Source organism: Aquarana catesbeiana, linkage group LG11 (genome assembly GCF_042186555.1).
Source record: "Aquarana catesbeiana isolate 2022-GZ linkage group LG11, ASM4218655v1, whole genome shotgun sequence".
NCBI lineage: Eukaryota > Metazoa > Chordata > Amphibia > Anura > Ranidae > Aquarana > Aquarana catesbeiana.
Window position 1 is genome coordinate 77,754,788 of NC_133334.1, and position 19,219 is coordinate 77,774,006.

Here is a 19,219-nt window from a genome sequence, read left to right on the forward strand (position 1 = left end):
GCCGCCATTACTAGTAAAAAATAATAATAAAAATGCCATAAATCTATTACCTATTTTGTAGATGCTATAACTTTTACACAAACCAATCAATATACGCTTATTGTAATTTTTTTTTTTTTTTTTAACCAAGAAAAAGTAGAATACATTATGGCCTAAACTGATAAAGAAATGTGTTTTTTAACATTTTTTTTGGATATTTATTATAGCAAAAAGTAAAAAAAAATATATTTTTTTTTCAAAATTGACGCTCTTTTTTAGTTTATAGAGCAAAAAATAAAAACCGCAGAGGTGATCAAATACCACCAAAAGAAAGCTCTATTTGTGGGAAAAAAAGGTCATAAATTTTGTTTGGGTGCAACGCACGACCACGCAATTGTCAGTTAAAGCGATGCAATGCCGTATTGCAAAAAATGGCCTGGTCATTAAGGGAGGAAATCTTCTGGGGCTGAAGTGGTTAAGTAAGCAAATACATTTGTGAATCTAGACACCAGGCAATTTCTATGCTAAAAATCAGTATCTCGTATAGTATGTGTGATAAAGCTGGTTGCAGCCAGATTGAACTGGGAACTGCATTGCTGTCTTACAAAAAACACTTAAGGGCATCTACCCAAGAAATTGCAAAACAAAAGCTGCTGCCATTTCATTAGCCAGAAAATTCCTCAACCAAATATCCCTGCACTGATATCTCCGTAAAAGGTAAAGCTTAGGTGACAGTTTAGGACTAAGAAACGGGACTACAGTAAGTAAATAACAGGAATAGAATTATGCTAGACCAAAGGGTATGGATACAGTTAGATGATGGTATTGGCACACATTCTAGGGCAGAGGGAGTAGTCTTTTGAGATTTCATCAACTCCAGTAAGACCTTTGTTTTTCGTTTTTGAAAAATCAAGAAAGACTAATGCCGCGTACACACAATCGGACATTCCGACAACAAAATCCATGGATTTTTTCTGCCGGATGTTGGCTCAAACTTGTCTTGCATACACACGGTCACACAAATGTCGGAAATTCTGAACGTCAAGAACGCGGTGATGTACAACACGTACGACAAACCGAGAAAAATGAAGTTCAATAGCCAGTGCGGCTCTTCTGCTTGATTCCGAGCATGCGTGGAACTTTGTGCTTCGGAAATGTGTACACACAATTGGAATTTACAACAACGGATTTTGTTGTCAGAAAATTTGAGATCCAGATTTAAAATTTTGTGTGACGGAAATTCCGATGGAAAACATCCGATGGAGCCTACACATGATCGGAATTTCCGACAACAAGCTCCCATCGAACATTTTCCGTCGAAAAATCCGACCGTGTGTATGGGGCATTAGAACCCTTGCCAGAGTTTAAATGTTATTTGTGTCCCCAATAAGGCCCCTTTCACACGATCAGAGTGATCGGGTCCGCCTATCTGATTTTTAGGTGGACCCGATCGGGTCACCCATTGTCCTCTATAGGAAGGAGGATGTCATCTGATCCGACAAAATCTGCTGAAGACAGACGTATGGTTATACGCTCGCCATCCGTCCAGCGGGTCGGATCGGATGAAAATGGACAATTTTCATCCGATCTCCCATAGAGGAGAACTGGACTCTGACAGGTCCTTCTATGCACAGTGAGAGGAGATGGACCTGTCATCCACCGGCTCAGCGGGGATTAGAGGAGCGATCCCAGCTGAGCAAGCGGAGTCCATCAAAACAGATCTGCCCCGCGTGAAAGGGGCCTAAGGAAGAATTTCTGTAAGAGTGTAAAATATTATTTTTATTTATTCACTTTCTGCTCTGTCCAGCTGTCACCTAGAGAGGACGTGAGGGGAAATCTTATTCATAGGGATAAGGACAGCAACAAAATCCAGACAGGGACACAATACATTTCTTACTCTATTGAAAAATGTTTTAATGTTCCCGTTGGGGGATTTCTCCTCACCTGTTTTGTCTGTGAAGATTGTGGAAGTTGGTGGGGAGCACCATGCGAAAAATACAAAGTCTAGGAAACTCCTGTCAGTTAAAGCCTAACTTCATTGTTTTTTTCACTTTAACCACTTTAGCCCCGGACCATTATGCTGCCTAAGGACCAGAGGACTTTTTCCAATTTGGCACTGCGTTGCTTTAACTGCTAATTGCGCGGTCATGCAATGCTGTACCTAAACGAAATTTGCGTCCTTTTCTTCCCACAAATAGAGCTTTCTTTTGATGGTATTTGATCACCTCTGCGGTTTTTATTTTTTGCGCTATAAACGGAAAAAGATCGAAAATTTTGAAAAAAATGATATTTTCTACTTTTTGTTATAAAAAAAATCCAATAAACTCTATTTTAGTCATACATTTAGGCCAAAATGTATTCGGCCACATGTCTTTGGTAAAAAAAAATGTCAATAAGCGTATATTTATTGGTTTGCGCAAAAGTTATAGCGTCTACAAACTAGGGTACATTTTCTGGAATTTACACAGCTTTTAGTTTATGACTGCCTATGTCATTTCTTGAGGTGCTAAAATGGCAGGGCAGTACAAACCTCCCCCCCCCAAATGACCCCAATTTGGAAAGTAGACACCCCAAGGAAATTGCTGAGAGGTATGTTGAACCCATTGAATATTTATTTTTTTTGTCCCAAGTGATTGAATAATGACAAAAAAAAAAAAAATTTACAAAAAGTTGTCACTAAATAATATATTGCTCACACAGGCCATGGGCCTATGTGGAATTGCACCCCAAAATACATTCAGCTGCTTCTCCTGAGTACGGGGATACCACATGTGTGGGATTTTTTGGGAGCCTAGCCACGTACGGGGCCCCGAAAACCAATCACCGCCTTCAGGATTTCTAAGAGCGTAAATTTTTGATTTCATTCCTCACTACCTATCACAGTTTTGAAGGCCATAAAATGCCCAGATGGCACAAAACCCCCCCAAATGACCCCATTTTGGAAAGTAGATACCCCAAGCTATTTGCTGAGAGGCATGTTGAGTCCATGGAATATTTTATATTTTGACACTTTGCGGGAACATGACACTTTTTTTTTTTTTGCACAAAGTTGTCACTAAATGATATATTGCTCACACAGGCCATGGGCATATGTGGAATTGCACCCCAAAATACATTTAGCTGCTTCTCCTGAGTATGGGGATACCACATGTGTGGGACTTTTTGGGAGCCTAGCCGTGTACGGGGCCCCGAAATCCAATCACCGCCTTCAGGATTTCTAAGGGTGTAAATTTTTGATTTCACTCTTCACTGCCTATCACAGTTTCGGAAGCCATGGAATTCCCAGGTGGCACAAAACCCCCCCAAATGACCCCATTTTGGAAAGTAGACACCCCAAGCTATTTGCTGAGAGGCATGGTGAGTATTTTGCAGCTCTCATTTGTTTTTGAAAATGAAGAAAGACAAGAAAAAACTTTTTTTTTTTCTTTTTTCAATTTTCAAAACTTTGTGACAAAAAGTAAGGTCTGCAAAATACTCACTATACCTCTCAGCAAATAGCTTGGGGTGTCTACTTTCCAAAATGGGGTCATTTGGGGGGTTTTGTGCCACCTGGGCATTCCATGGCCTCCGAAACTGTGATAGGCAGTGAAGAGTGAAATCAAAAATTTACGCCCTTAGAAAGCCTGAAGGCAGTGCTTGGTTTTCGGGGTCCTGTACGCGGCTAGGCTCCCAAAAAGTCTCACACATGTGGTATCCCCGTACTCAGGAGAAGCAGCAGAATGTATTTTGGGGTGTAATTTCACATATTCCCATGGCATGTTTGAGCAATATATCATTTAGTGACAACTTTGTGCAAAAACAAAAAAAAAATTTGTCTCTTTCCCGCAACTTGTGTCACAATATAAAATATTCCATGGACTCGACATGACTCTTAGCAAATAGCTTGAGGTGTCTACTTTCCAAAATGGGGTCATTTGGGGGGTTTTGAACTGTCCTGGCATTTTATGCACAACATTTAGAAGCTTATGTCACACATCACCTACTCTTCTAACCACTTGAAGACAAAGCCCTTTCTGACACTTTTTGTTTACATGAAAAAATTATTTTTTTTTGCAAGAAAATTACTTTGAACCCCCAAACATTATACATTTTTTTTAAAGCAAATGCCCTACAGATTAAAATGGTGGGTGTTTCATTTTTTTTTTTCACACAGTATTTGCGCAGCGATTTTTCAAACGCATTTTTTGGGGAAAAAACACACTTTTTTAAAATTTTAATGCACTAAAACACACTATATTGCCCAAATGTTTCATGAAATAAAAAAGATGATCTTAGGCCGAGTACATGGATACCAAACATGACATGCTTTACAATTGCGCACAAACGTGCAGTGGCAACAAAATAAATACATTTTTAAAAGCCTTTAAAAGCCTTTACAGGTTACCACTTTAGATTTACAGAGGAGGTCTACTGCTAAAATTACTGCCCTCGATCTGACCTTCGCGGTGATACCTCACATGCATGGTGCAATTGCTGTTTACGTTTGACGACAGACCGCCTCTTGCGTTCGCCTTAGCGCGAGAGCAGGGGGCGACAGGGGTGTTTTTTTATTTATTTATTTTTTTTTTTCTTTATTATTTTTTTGCTCTGTGATAGGCAGTGAAGAGTGAAATCAAAAATTTACGCCCTTAGAAAGCCTGAAGGCAGTGCTTGGTTTTCGGGGTCCTGTACGCGGCTAGGCTCCCAAAAAGTCTCACACATGTGGTATCCCCGTACTCAGGAGAAGCAGCAGAATGTATTTTGGGGTGTAATTTCACATATTCCCATGGCATGTTTGAGCAATATATCATTTAGTGACAACTTTGTGCAAAAACAAAAAAAAAATTTGTCTCTTTCCCGCAACTTGTGTCACAATATAAAATATTCCATGGACTCGACATGACTCTTAGCAAATAGCTTGAGGTGTCTACTTTCCAAAATGGGGTCATTTGGGGGGTTTTGAACTGTCCTGGCATTTTATGCACAACATTTAGAAGCTTATGTCACACATCACCTACTCTTCTAACCACTTGAAGACAAAGCCCTTTCTGACACTTTTTGTTTACATGAAAAAATTATTTTTTTTTGCAAGAAAATTACTTTGAACCCCCAAACATTATACATTTTTTTTAAAGCAAATGCCCTACAGATTAAAATGGTGGGTGTTTCATTTTTTTTTTTCACACAGTATTTGCGCAGCGATTTTTCAAACGCATTTTTTGGGGAAAAAACACACTTTTTTAAAATTTTAATGCACTAAAACACACTATATTGCCCAAATGTTTCATGAAATAAAAAAGATGATCTTAGGCCGAGTACATGGATACCAAACATGACATGCTTTACAATTGCGCACAAACGTGCAGTGGCAACAAAATAAATACATTTTTAAAAGCCTTTAAAAGCCTTTACAGGTTACCACTTTAGATTTACAGAGGAGGTCTACTGCTAAAATTACTGCCCTCGATCTGACCTTCGCGGTGATACCTCACATGCATGGTGCAATTGCTGTTTACGTTTGACGACAGACCGCCTCTTGCGTTCGCCTTAGCGCGAGAGCAGGGGGCGACAGGGGTGTTTTTTTATTTATTTATTTTTTTTTTTCTTTATTATTTTTTTGCTCTTTTATCTTGTTTTTAAACTGTTCCTTTCATTTTTTTTTTTTTAATCATTTTTATTGTTATCTCAGGGAATGTAAATATCCCCTATGATAGCAATAGGTAGTGACAGGTATAATCTTTTTTGAAAAAATTGGGGTCTATTAGACCCTAGATCTCTCCTCTGCCCTCAAAGCATCTGACCACACCAAGATCGGTGTGATAAAATGCTTTCCCAATTTCCCAATGGCGCTGTTTACATCCGGCGAAATCTAAGTCATGAAATGCTCGTAGCTTCCGGTTTCTTAGGCCATAGAGATGTTTGGAGCCACTCTGGTCTCTGATCAGCTCTATGGTCAGCTGGCTGAATCACCGGCTGCATTCTCAGGTTCCCTGTTGAGACAGGAGAGCCAGAGAAAAACACGGAAGACGGTGGGGGGGGGGGGGGGCATTCCCTCCCACGGCTTGTAAAAGCAGTCTAGAGGCTAATTAGCCGCTAAGATTGCTTTTACATGAAAGCCGACCGCTGGCTGAAATGAATGATACCAAGATGATACCTAAACCTAACCACTCAAAGTCGTGAATGGCGTACCTGAAGACAAAAAAATGGTTAACAATAAAACACAGTAAACGGTAAAGTATAAAAAATTGCATACCTGAAAAGCAAACATGATAAAACATAATAACAATAAAACATTGCAGAATAGAATACAGTAAAAAGGAGCAGAACAATAGAGAGAGAGAATAGAGAGAGAGAGAACAATAAAACGACAACTATTTTTTTTTATTTTATATATATATATATTTTTTTTTACACTTTTTTTGTAACTAACTTTTATAACTGTAACCGGTTCCAGGTTCGGGTCTCTCAAAATGCGATGGCATCTTGGGAGATCCTGTGAAAGTGTGCCTAGTCTGTGCAATGCTGTACCCTACGCTAATACTCAACTAGTGAATGGTAGCGTTCAAAACATTCACCAATGCAAAAACCAGGATTGTCAGGACAGGAGTGACAATAATAGCGGGTGTCACGCCTATATCCGCGCTTGCTGCAGACACAACATCTTTTTTGGGGGGTTCGTTGGGTAGGGGTACTCAGGAGGACATAAAGAAAATGCCTCTCATGCAGCCGACTGCATTTGGTTGGGGATGTGAATGAGGGAAGTACGGGCGCTGCAGAAGTGGTGGGTTCCCAATTAGGATTGGCGAATGCAGCAGGAAGGGCATTATGGGCACGACGGGCCTGTGTTTGTCTTCTTCTTGGTCGCAGCGGGACACTACTTGTGCTTGCCACCATACCAGCTTGAACTGCACTTATGGGTCCTGCCACGTCACCAAGTGTTACTGCAGCTGGTTTGACTATGACCGGGGTGTACTAGGCCACTGGTGCTTGCCAGTTCACCAAAACGCTACCAAAAAAACTGTTAGCGATCGCAGGGATCAGGCCTGACTGTGCGAACGCTGCAGTTATGCGTTTAGTGTTTTGTAAGTGTCAGTGATCGATCGATACTACACTTGGGTGGGCTGGGCTGGGCCGGGCGGAGGGGCAAAACGCAGGTGCTAGCAGGTATCTGGGCTGATCCCACTAACACTGCGTTTTTGGGAACCCTAAACTGCTGGGGACGCTAGTATAGATCTGATCGGATCAGATATTGATCCGATCAGATACTATACCACTAAGGGAGGTGTACGGTGCGTGCGTGGGTGTTAGCGGTACTGGCGCTAACCTGACGCTGCCTGGGGCTGGTGCTTGCCAGTTCACCAAAATGCTACCAAAAAAACTGTTAGCGATTGCAGGGATCAGGCCTGACTCTGCGAACGCTGCAGTTATGTGTTTAGTGTTTTGTAAGTGTCAGTGATCGATCGATACTGCACTTGGGTGGGCTGGGCCAGGCGGAGGGGCAAAACGCAGGTGCTAGTAGGTATCTGGGCTGATCCCGCTAACACTGCGTTTTTGGGAACCCTAAACTGCTGGGGACGCTATTATAGATCTGATCGGATCAGATATTTATCCGTACAGATACTATACCACTAAGGGAGGCGTATGCTGCGTGCGTGGGTGTTAGCGGTACTGGCGCTAATCTGGCTCTGCCTGGGGCGACGCATATCACCGCCGGGCGATCAGGGGGCTAAACCTTTATTCGGTAATAAACGGTGGGTGCCCTGACACTATAGAAAATAAACGAACTACCCAGTGTCACCCGTAACAGTTATACGGTGATCAGTGGTGAAAGGGTTAACTAGGGGGCAATCAAGGGGTTAAAACATTTATTAGGTAGTATATGGGGGTCCCTGTCGCTATAAAACGCTGACGGCGAACCTAAATATTTACGTCCCTAACTAGCGTCACCAGTGGCACTAATACAGCGATCAGAAAAATGATCGCTTAGCGACACTGGCGACAGGGGGTGATCAAGGGGTTAAAACTTTATTAGGGGGGGTTAGGGGGGTATCCTAGACCTAAAGGGGGCTAACAGTAACTGCCCTAACACAGTAACTGTCACAAACTGACACCATGCAGTAATCAGAAAAAAAACGGGGGGGGGGGGGATTAGGGGGGGATCGGGGGGTAAAGGGTGGTGTTTTGTGTGCCTGGCATGTTCTACTGTATGTGTGTGTGTTGTGCACTCACATTGCAGTCTTCTCTCCTCTGCGCCGGAACGGAAAATACCGAGCCGAGGAGAGATGACATCATTTCCTATGCTGCTGTTTAGCATACAGCAGCAAAGGAATGATTTTATTGGCCGGCGGCCATCGCGGGGGGGGGGGCACGAACGGATGGTCTCCCCCTCATCTCTGATCGCCGCTGGTCAGAAGCGGACCGCCTCGGGCACCGGGGGGGGGGTGTCCGATCGGACCCCCCCGCCCGCGGGAGGCAGATCACGTATATGTACGTGATTCTGCCTGCCCGTGCCACCTTGCCGACGTAAATCGGCGTGAGACGGTCCTTAAGTGATTAAATAGTTTGTTTGGGCCCAGCTGACCAAAGGGAACTTCATTTCATTTACTAATTGCTGCAGATGCTCTTAGCACCATATAAACTGTATTTAGCATTAGGTACATACAGTAAACAGGGCTGTGTTCCAGCAGTGGTATTGGGCCTTGCTGTCTGCTACCAGAAAACAATCAAATTGGGCATGAGTGCTTCTCAGCCATTGACAGGAAGCCTTGTATTTGTATCAATGAATACAAGGCTTCCTGTGAATGGTCAACATGGGGAAGCAAGCTGATAATATCATGATTTCCACCTCTAGACATTGATATAAATACAAGGCTTCCTATGAATGGCAGAGAGGCACTCAACCTGACTTGATTTTGTTCCAGCAGTAGTTGGGACATCTACGTAACTCTTCCAGAACACAGCACTGCACACTATATCCACTTCCCGACCACCCCATAGCAGATTTACTGCTACAGAGCGACATGTTCAGAATCACATATATACACCGATCAGCCATAGCATTATGAACACTGACAGGTAAAGAGAATATCTCGTTACAATGGCATCCGAAAATTGGTGGGATATATTAGGCAGCAAGTGAACATGTTGTCCATGAAGTTGATGTGCTGAAAGCAGAAAAAATGGGCATTGCAGTTTGTTGTGTATGGGGCTGTGAAGCCAATGGTGACCCATGTCTACAGCAAAAAGCTTCTGCAATGGTCACATGAACACCAGAACTGGACTATGGAGCAATGGAAGAAGGTGGCCTGGTTTGATGAATTACGTTTTCTTTTACATCATGTGGATGGCCGAGTGCGTGTGCATCACTTACCTGGGGAAGAGATGGCACCAGGATGCGGTATAAGAAGGCAAGTTGGCAGAAGCAGTGTGATGCTTTGGTCAATGTTCTGCTGGGAAACCTTGGGTCCTGCTATTCATGTGGATGCTACTTTGGTGTCCATGCCTCAATGGGTCAGGGCTGTTTTAGCAAAAGGGGGCCATACTCAATATTAAGTTGGTGGTCATAATGTTATGGCTGATCGGTTTATATACTGTACGTGATACTGCACTTCTGGGTAGGGGGCGCAATGCTGGCACGCTGCTTCTGCTGTGATTTGTCGCAGCAGAAGCCAATAAGGTGCTGGCCAATGGATGTCTGCCAGCAACCGTCAATCGTCAGGAAGACACACAGGACAGAGCTCTGGCTATGTAAACAAGGCAGAGCTCTGTTCTGATAGGGGGGAAGTAATGGATATTCTTTCCCCACAGAGCAGGGAATACAATCCATCACTTCCCTTAGTATAAGCACTTCACACAGTACACAAAAACACTAGCTAAGTACATATTTAACTCTTTGATTGCCCTAGATGTTTAACCCCTTCCCAGCCAGTGTCATTAGTAGAGCAACAGTGCATATTTTCAGCACTGATCACTGTATTAGTGTCACTGGTTCCCACAAAGTGTCAGTTAGTGTGCGATTGTCCGCCACAATATCACAGTCCCGCTGTAAGTCGCTGATCGCCCCCATTACTAATATAAAAAAAAAAAAAAATTCAGTATATATCCTATAGTTTGTAGATGCTATAACTTTTGTGCAAACCACTCAATATTCGCTATTTCCATTATAGGGATTTTTGTTTACCAAACATATGTAGAAGAAGACACATTGACCTTAATTTATGAAGAAATTAGATTTTTTAAAAAATGTTAATGTTTCACAGCAGAAAGTAAAAAATATTGTTTTTTTTTTTCAAAATTGTAGGTCTTTTTTTTGTTTTATAGCACAAAAAATAAAAACTGCAGAGGTGATCAAATACCAGCAAAAGAAAGCTCTATTTGTGGGAAAAAAATGACAAATGGTATTTGGGTACAGCATTGCAATTGTCAGTTAAAATAAGGCAGTGCTGTATCGCATAAAATGGTCTGGTCATGAAGGGGGATACAGTGCCTTGAAGTATTCATACCCCTTGAAATTTTCCACATTTTGTCATTTTTACAACCAAAAACGTAAATGTACTTTATTGGGATTTTATGTGATAGACCAACACAAAGTGGCACATAATTTGGAAATGGAAGGAAAATTATAAATTGTTTTCAAAATTGTTTACAAATAAATATCTGAAAAGTGTGGCATGCATTTGTATTCAGCCCCCCTGAGTGAATACTTTGTAGAAACACCTTTTTGCTGCAAGTCTTTTTGGGGATGTCTCTACCAGCTTTGCACATCTAGAGAGTGACATTTTTGCCCATTCTTCTTTGCAAAATATCTCAAGCTCTGTCAGATTGGATGGAAAGCATCTATGAACAGCAATTTTCAAGTCATGCCACAGATTCTCAATTGGATTTAGGTCTGGACTTTGACTGGGCTGTTCTAACACATGGATATGCTTTGATGTAAACCATTCCATTGTAGCTCTGGCTGTATGTTTAGGGTCGTTGTCCTGCTGGAAGGTGAACCTCCACCTCAGTCTCAAGTCTTTTGCAGACTCTAACAGGTTTTCTTCTAAGATTTCCCTGCATTTGGCTCCATCGATCTTCCCATCAACTCTGACCAGCTTCCCTGTCCCTGCTGAAGAAAAGCATCCCCACAACATGATGCTGTCACCACCATGTTTCACGTGCGCATGGAGTGTTCAGGGTGATGTGCAGTGTTAGTTTTCGGCCACACATAGCATTTTGCTTTTAGGCCAAAAAGGTACATTTTGGTCTCATCTGACCAGAGCACCTTCTTCCACATGTTTGCTGTGTTCCCTACAGGGCTTCTTGCTAGTTGCAAATGGGACTTCTTATGGCTTTCTTTCAACAATGACTTTCTTCTTGCCACTCTTCCATAAAGGCCAGATTTGTGGAGTGCACAATTAATAGTTGTCCTGTGGACAGATTCTCCCACCTGAGCTGTGGATCTCTGCAGCTCCTCTAGAGTTATCATGGGCCTCTTGGCTGCTTCTCTGATTAATGCTCTTCCTGCCCGGCCTGTCAGTTTAGGTGGACGGCCATGTCTTGGTAGGTTTGCAGTTGTGCCATACTCTTTCCATTTTCAGATGATGGATTGGACAGTACTCCGTGAGATGTTCAAAGCTTGGGATATTTTTTTTTATAAACTAACCCTGCTTTAAACTTCTCAACTTTATCCCTGACCTGTCTGGTGTGTTCCTTGGCCTTCATGATGCTGTTTGTTCACTAAGGTTCTCTAACAAACCTCTGAGGGCTTCACAGAACAACTGTATTTATACCGAGATTAAATTACACACAGGTGGACTCTATTTACTAATTAGGTGATTTCTGAAGGTAATTGGTTCCGCTAGATTTTAGTTATGGTTATCAGAGTAAAGGGGGCTGAAAAAAATGCACGCCACACTTTTCAGGTATTTATTTGTAAAAAAATTTGAAAACTATTTATCATTTTCCTTCCACTTTACAGTTATGTGCCACTTTGTATTGGTCTATCACAAAAAAATCCTAATAAAATACATTTACGTTTTTGGTTGTAACATGACAAAATGTGAAAAATGTCACGGGGTATGAATACTTTTTCAAGGCACTGTAAATCTTCTGGAGGTCAAGTGGATGTACAGCTGCTACTACATTAAGTTTATACACCACTGACAGTGCCTGCAACAATTAGTAAATGAAATAGATCAATTGAGCCAGCTTAGCCTACACCATATAAAGGGAAAGGAAAGATGGAGTTAGGCTTCATGTACACGGGACGTTTTTACAACCTCTCCTGAACTATTTAACTTAACAGATAGTAACCCACGTTTAAAACATCCGATTTGCCGTGCTTGTGTTTAGAAGCGTTTAAAAAAATTTTTTTTATTAAATGGCTAAAAACGAAAAACGCCTATAAAAAAAATGCTGCTAAACGCGGGTTACCACGTTTAGCCATGTTTAGAAGTGTTTGGCGTCTGAAACGTCGGAAACTTCGGCGTCTGAACTCATTTTTTTGCCTTAAAAAAAAGGCCTATAAAAGCAACTGCCTAAAAACAACAGTACTTGAACCTGTGTACATGTACACATAAGATAACATTGAATGAGTTCAGGGGCAGTTGAAAAAAGTGTCCAGCTGCTTCTGAACGTCCATTTAGCAGCAGCAGTGTACATGGGGCCTTAGGCTTTAACAAACATACTGTATGATATAAAACATCAGGTGGATTGGGGTTCCCTCTGCTGCAGGGTTTTGGTAACACTAATCTTTTGGTTATGGGTACTGCAGTCTGTGTCCTGCTTTGATAAGAGTGTTCCATAGTGTCTGCTGTGGCAAAAAAAATAACTGAAAATGTTTTCATCACATCAGCCGTAGTATTTTACATTTGTTTACACAGAAAGAAAAAAAAAATGACAGTGCACAATTAACTAAATACACACAAAAAGGGTGAAAAACACAAACAAGAATAACACTAAATAAAAAAAACCTAATAAAAATATATGCCCTTTAAAGCACCATCTAAAATAAAGAAAAAAAAATCCTATGAGTGTTTTACCCCCCACTCTTCTAAAACTAAACAAAGGCTCCTGGAGTATAGTATATACGTAAATGCTAAAAGGATGTTGCTAAAGCAGCAGGGGTGACTCAGAAAGCCTCAGGGGTCCATATATTTACATGTATACGTGAACATTGCTGGTTCTCAAACACTTGGGCGGTATAGTAGCACATGCTGGCAGATTAACTGGCCTTAATCTAATAACAAACAGAGGTTTCAGCTTATTCTTTATTAATCATTCGCATCACAGCGTACCTTGTCAGAGTTTATAGTCATTGCTTTTGATCATATTTAAAGATCATTTTTTTGGAAACAAAAGTTCAGAAATCCGTTGGCCTCTTCTGACTTTTAATTTTTATCCATATGACTTTTGTACACTAATATATTTTTATTATTTCAAGTATTGGCAGACCCTTCTAAATAGGCATTTACTCTACCATCCATGTCCAGGATGGACAAGGAAAAAAAAGACTTGCGGGTTTATATGGTGGAAAACAGGTTGCCTGGAACTGGCTTCTCTTCCTCTGCTGATCACCTCTATACCATTTTACTGGCTCTTATCAAAACAAAACACAACAAAATGCTTCCAAAAATGTATGGAAAATTGTCCCTGCATGGTGAATTGATTTTGATCCCTGGGATAGTGATGATAAGGGGTTTTGACACCCAATACCAGTGACCACCAAGAGGGAAAAGTTTGGATTTAACAAAGAAGAATGTCTGTATCATTGTTCTTGCTGGTTCCTTGTAGGAAAGTAGTTCAGTATCTGAAAGAGAAATGGGCAGAATGTGGTACACAAGACAATGCAATCTTTGGAGATGGGCACTGTTCATCTGTGAGTATAGGTGGACCATTACCAAGGCAGATCTGTAATTTGGGTACCCTGGAGGTTCTGCAGGGTTTGGCAAGGGTAGCTACAATGTAAAGGTTATGTGAGGGACATGCTTCTTGAAGTTGCAAGCAAATAAGGCTGGGTTTACACTTGCTGCTGCCGTGGCTCACAGCAGGGGGTCTGGTGTGTCCCTATAGTCCTATACGTCCCTCTACACCGATTCATGTGTGAATCAGGTCTGAATTCCTGCTTGAATTTGCACCTGATTCGGAGCCAAAGACAGACAGGACCCTTCTTCAATGTGGACCGTGTCTGCCCCGGAGGTGTGTGAACCGGCCCCATTGAAAGCCGGACACACTCTCCTGTCATGCGAATTGAATGCGGGGAAACCCGCATCCAATTCGCATAAGTGTGAACCCAGCCTAGAACTGTTTTCCATATGCTGTTCCATAATCCTGAAGAAGGCCCACAAAATAGAGGTAAGAGTGTTTTGGGACCTGGAATATGTTCGAAAACTTTGGGGATATTTTACTCAGTCTCAGCTTGGTGGTTGTGACCTCCCTTGTAGTTATAGAAATTTGGGTATACAGTACTGTGCAAAAGTTTAAGGCAGGTGTGAAGAAATGCTGTAAAGTAAGAATGCTTTCAAAAACATAGATTCTATTGTTTATCTGTATCAATTTACAAAATGGCAACAGGTGCTCTGGACTGATGAGTCAAAATTTGAAATATTTGGCTGTAGCAGGAGGCAGTTTGTTAATGAAGGGCTGGAGAGCTGTACAATAAATAGTCTGCAGGCAGCAGTGAAGCATGATGGAGGTTCCTTGGACGTTTGGGCTGCATTTCTGCAACTGGAGTTGGAGATTTAGTCAGGATGAATGGTGTGCACAATGCTGAGAAATATAGGCAAACACTTATGCACCATGCCATACCATCTGGGAGGTGTGTGATTGGCTCCAAATTTATTCTGCATTAGGACAACGACCCCAAACATACAGCCAATGTCATTAAGAACTATCTTCAGCTTCAGCAAAGAAGAGCAAGGAGTCCTGGAAGTGATGGTTTGGTCCCCACAGAGCCCTGATCTCAACATCATTAAAGTGTTTGTAAAGGTGTTTTTTTTTTTTTTTTAAAATAACAAACATGTTATACTTACCTTCACTGTGCAGCTCGTTCTGCACAGAGTGGCCCCGAACCTCGTCTTCTGGGGTCCCTCGGCGGCTGTTTCAGCTCCTCCCCGCAAGCATTCACCACCTTAATGCGAGCTCCCTCGCACGGTGGTGAGTGCTTGCGGGCGCGCTCCCGTGATACAGCCGGCGGCTATAGCCGCTCGCTGTATCACTCGGCCCCGCCCCCCGGCGCGCCGCGTCATCGGATGTGATTGACAGCAGCGCGAGCCAATGGCTGCGCTGCTTTCAATCCATCCACTGCAGCCAATCAGCGGCCAGGGTGAGCGGAGGAACAGATGTCGGGAACGCGAAGCTGACTTTCGAGGCGTCAGGTAAGTAAAACGGGGGGGCTGGGGGCGGCGGTTCTGTCAGAAGTTTTTTCACCTTAATGCATAGAATGCATTAAGGTGAAAAAATTTTTACCTTTACAACCCCTTTAAATCTGTCTGGGATTACATGATGAGACAGAAGGATCTGAGGCAGCCTACATCCACAGAAGATCTGCGGTTAGTTCTTCAAGATGTTTGAAACTACTTACCTGCTGAGTTTCTTCAAAAGCTGTTGTGCAAGTGTACCTAGAAGAATTGATGCAGTTTTGAAGGCAAAGAGTGGTCACACCAAATATTAATTTGATTTGGATTTCTCTTCTGTTCATTTACCTTCAATTTAGTTAAAAGAGAAGAATGGACTTTTTTAGATTCATACTTACCTAGGTGGAGGCAGCATCGGTCCGATGCTGCATCTGTCCCCCGCCAGCTCTGACAATGAGAACAGAGAGATCTAATACTGCAGGTCACTGGGTTCTCACAGCTCTCTGCTCTGCCCCCAACTTGGAGTGCAGGGCTGTGGAGGAGGGCGGGAGTGGCTGGCTTAGGCTCTCAGCGGCTCGCTGAGAGCCGGGTGCTGGTCCAGGCATGTGGGTGGATTCCGATTCCATGGTCGTGATCTTGCCCAAGCCTGGACCGGCTGTGTGATGCCAGCAGACAGCGGGCTTCAGCACGCTGTGTGCAGAAAACGGGTTACAGGAGTACAAGACAAACTGAACTCCTTTTGATCCACAGGTGAAGTACAGCCAAACAAGCTTTGGCTGTACTTCTCCTTTAATTGATAAAAATAAACTATTAACACTTCTATTTTTTGAAAGCATTCTTAATTTACAGCAATTTTTCACACCTGCCTAAAACTTTTGCACAGTAGTGTATCAAAGCACAAATTAAATGCTGTGCAGAGGCACTTATCTGACTTTTCTCTTTTGTGGAATACTATGGAATAACATAAAGCTATCCCTGAAAGAGCAGATGTATTTTTGTGCAAAAAAACTAGGAATGGCTCTGCCTCAAGTCTCTAATGCCCAAGACAAACTTCAGATACAGGGGTTGATTTACTAAAACTGGAGCACATAGAATCTAGTGCAGCTGTGCACAGTAAACCAATCAGCTTATAACTTTAGCTTGTTCAATTAAGCTTTGACAATAAAACCTGTGAGCTGATTGGTTTCTATGCAGAATTGCACGTTCCAGTTTTAGTAAATCCCCCCCTATGTGTGATCTTTCTCTTCACGTCTCTGCCTCTCACTATTTTGGGCACTGCTCACATCCGTTCTTCACTTGGACAGCTGCTGCAGTGCACAGGTGTGGCTCTTGGGCTGTTAAAATGAACATAAAAAGCTACCAGGTAGGAGAAGGTAGAAGCAAGTCAAAATGAGACCAAGTGCAGGTCAAATGCACCCGTCAATAAATTTTGAATGATTTAGAAGAGTCTCAAACTGATGTTAAAAGCATATCAAAAACCGGAGAAATTTTCAAGCTCAACTTACAGACCAGCCTGCGACCAACCAAATTCACCTGACAGTATGCGTTAAAAACAGCGGTTTAGTCTGCGCACATTTGCAAATACATGCGTAAGCTACAGACCCCATCAAGACACCCCATTTTCTGTAGTCCCTAACTCTAACTTTTAAGAGTCTCCACAGTGGAAGCACATTTTGATGGATAGGTAGAGGGCAGGTGAGCCAGAGGCTATCGGTCAGGCAACGCACTGACGCCTTTGCTGTCATGGTGCTATGTGCTGGGTGTTCAGTGTGTCCCTGTGCCTTTAAGGAGGGGTGGGCTCCCTCCGGCTCAGCTGCCCTCTACCTATCCATCAAAATACATGTGCTTCCACTGTGGAGACTCTTACAAGTTAGAGTTAGGGACTACAGAAAATGGGGTGCCATGACTGGGCCTATAGCTTACGCATGTATTTGCAAATGTGGCACAGTGGTGTAGTGGTTAGAACTTTTGCCTAGCAGCAAAAGGGTCGCTGGTGTGAATCCCAACCATAACACTACCTGCCTGTAGTTTGCATGTTCTCCCTGTGCCTGCGTGGGTTTTCTCTGGGTACTCCGGGTATGTGTATGTATTAATTGTGAGTTAGGGACCTTAGATTGTAAGCTCCTTGAGGGCAGGACCTGATATGAATGTACAAAGTATATGTACTTGACCTCTCTGCGGCCTTTGATACTGTTGACCACCCACTCCTTCTCAATAAACTCCATTCCCTTGGCCTCCAAGATTCTGCTCTATCCTGGTTCTCTGCCTATCTATCACGGCGCTCCTTCAGTGTTACTTACAACTCTGTCTCCTCCTCTCCATTGTCCCTTTCTGTCCCCCAAGGCTCTGTTCTTGGACCCTTTCTCCTCTCTATCTACACCTCCTCCCTTGGTCACTTGATAACCGCCCCCCAGCTTCCAATTCCACTTACTGTATATACTTGAGTATAAGCTGTTCCGAGTATAAGCCGAGGCACCTAATTTACCACAAAAAACTGGGAAAACTTATTGACTCGAGTATAAGCCGAGATTGAGAAATGCAGCAGCTACTGTAAGTGGAAAAGAGGGTCAACAATGCCCATCTGCAGCTGCATGCCTCCCTGTGTCCATTGCATACCTCCCTGTGTCCATTGTATGCCTCCCTGTGCAGATCTGCCTACCTCACTGTGTCCATTGCAGCCTACCTGTGCAGATCAGCAGTCAGTGTTCAGCCTATCACGGACATCCTCTCATCCTCATCCGTGGGATGAGGATGAGAGGACGTCCATGATAGGCGGAACACTGACTCACTGCTGGGAAACTGAGTGTTCCCTATCACAGACGAGGACGAGGAGGAGGCGTGGCTTTTGTACACTGGAATGGCTGCCGTCTGACCGCATGACACGCTGATCAGGTAGGCAGACGGCAGTGACTCGAGTATAAGCCGAAGGGGGCACTTTCAGCACAAAAAAATGTGCTGAAAAACTCAGCTTATACTCGAGTATATACGGTATACGCTGAAGACACCCAAATCTATCTGTCTACTCCTCACCTTTTCAGTCTCATCTCGCCTTACTAACCCACTAACTGGCATATCGTCATGGATGTCGCACCACTTCCTTAAATCTCTCTAAAACTGAGCTATTAATATTACCCCCCCCGCCCGTGCCCCACTCCATGACTTTTCCATCAACATCAACAATGCAACTATCAGTCCCTCCCCTCACGCCAGAGTACTAGGTGTAATCCTAGACTATGACTTGTTCTTTCAGCCTCAAATCCAATCGTCAAAAGTTTGTAGAATTCACCTCCGTAACATCTCTAAAATGTACCCCTTTTTAACAAATGAAACCACCAAGCTCCTCATTCACTCCCTCGTTATCTCTCACCTTGACTATTGCAACTCTTTTCTCATTGGCCTGCCTCTCCATAGGCTATCCCCTCTTCAGTCTATCATGAATGCTGTTGCTAGACTTATCCACTTTACCAACCGCTCAGTGTCTGCCAACCCACTCCTCCAATCCCTACACTGGCTCCCAATCACCCAGCGAATTGAATTCAGAATGCTAACCACAACATACAAAGCCATTTACAACTCTGCCCGAGCAACATCACCAACCTTGTCTCCAAATATCACCCAAACCGTGCTCTCCACTCGTCTCAAGACCTCCTACTCTCAAGCTCCCTCGTCTCCAGGATTTCTCCAGAGCCTCTCCCATCCTCTGGAACTCGCTACCTCAACCTGTCCTGCTATCCACTACTCATGCTACCTTCAGGCGATCCCTGAAAACTCATCTCTTCAGGGAAGCCTATCACATCTCCAAGTAATCTTTTACCACTTCCATCAGCTCATTCCCCACAGTTACAACCTTTTGTACCACCTGCCCCACCCTATTCGATTGTAAGCTCTTCTGAGCAGGGCCCTCTTAATCCTGATTTGATTGTATT

General features: G+C 43.0%; 1 protein-coding gene across 2 annotated transcripts in view; it reads left to right on the forward strand.

The window, feature by feature from the left end:
• Positions 1 to 19,219, forward strand: part of LOC141112107 (ras-related and estrogen-regulated growth inhibitor-like) — a 164,102-nt gene that overhangs the window by 79,505 nt on the left and 65,378 nt on the right. The window lies entirely within an intron of this gene.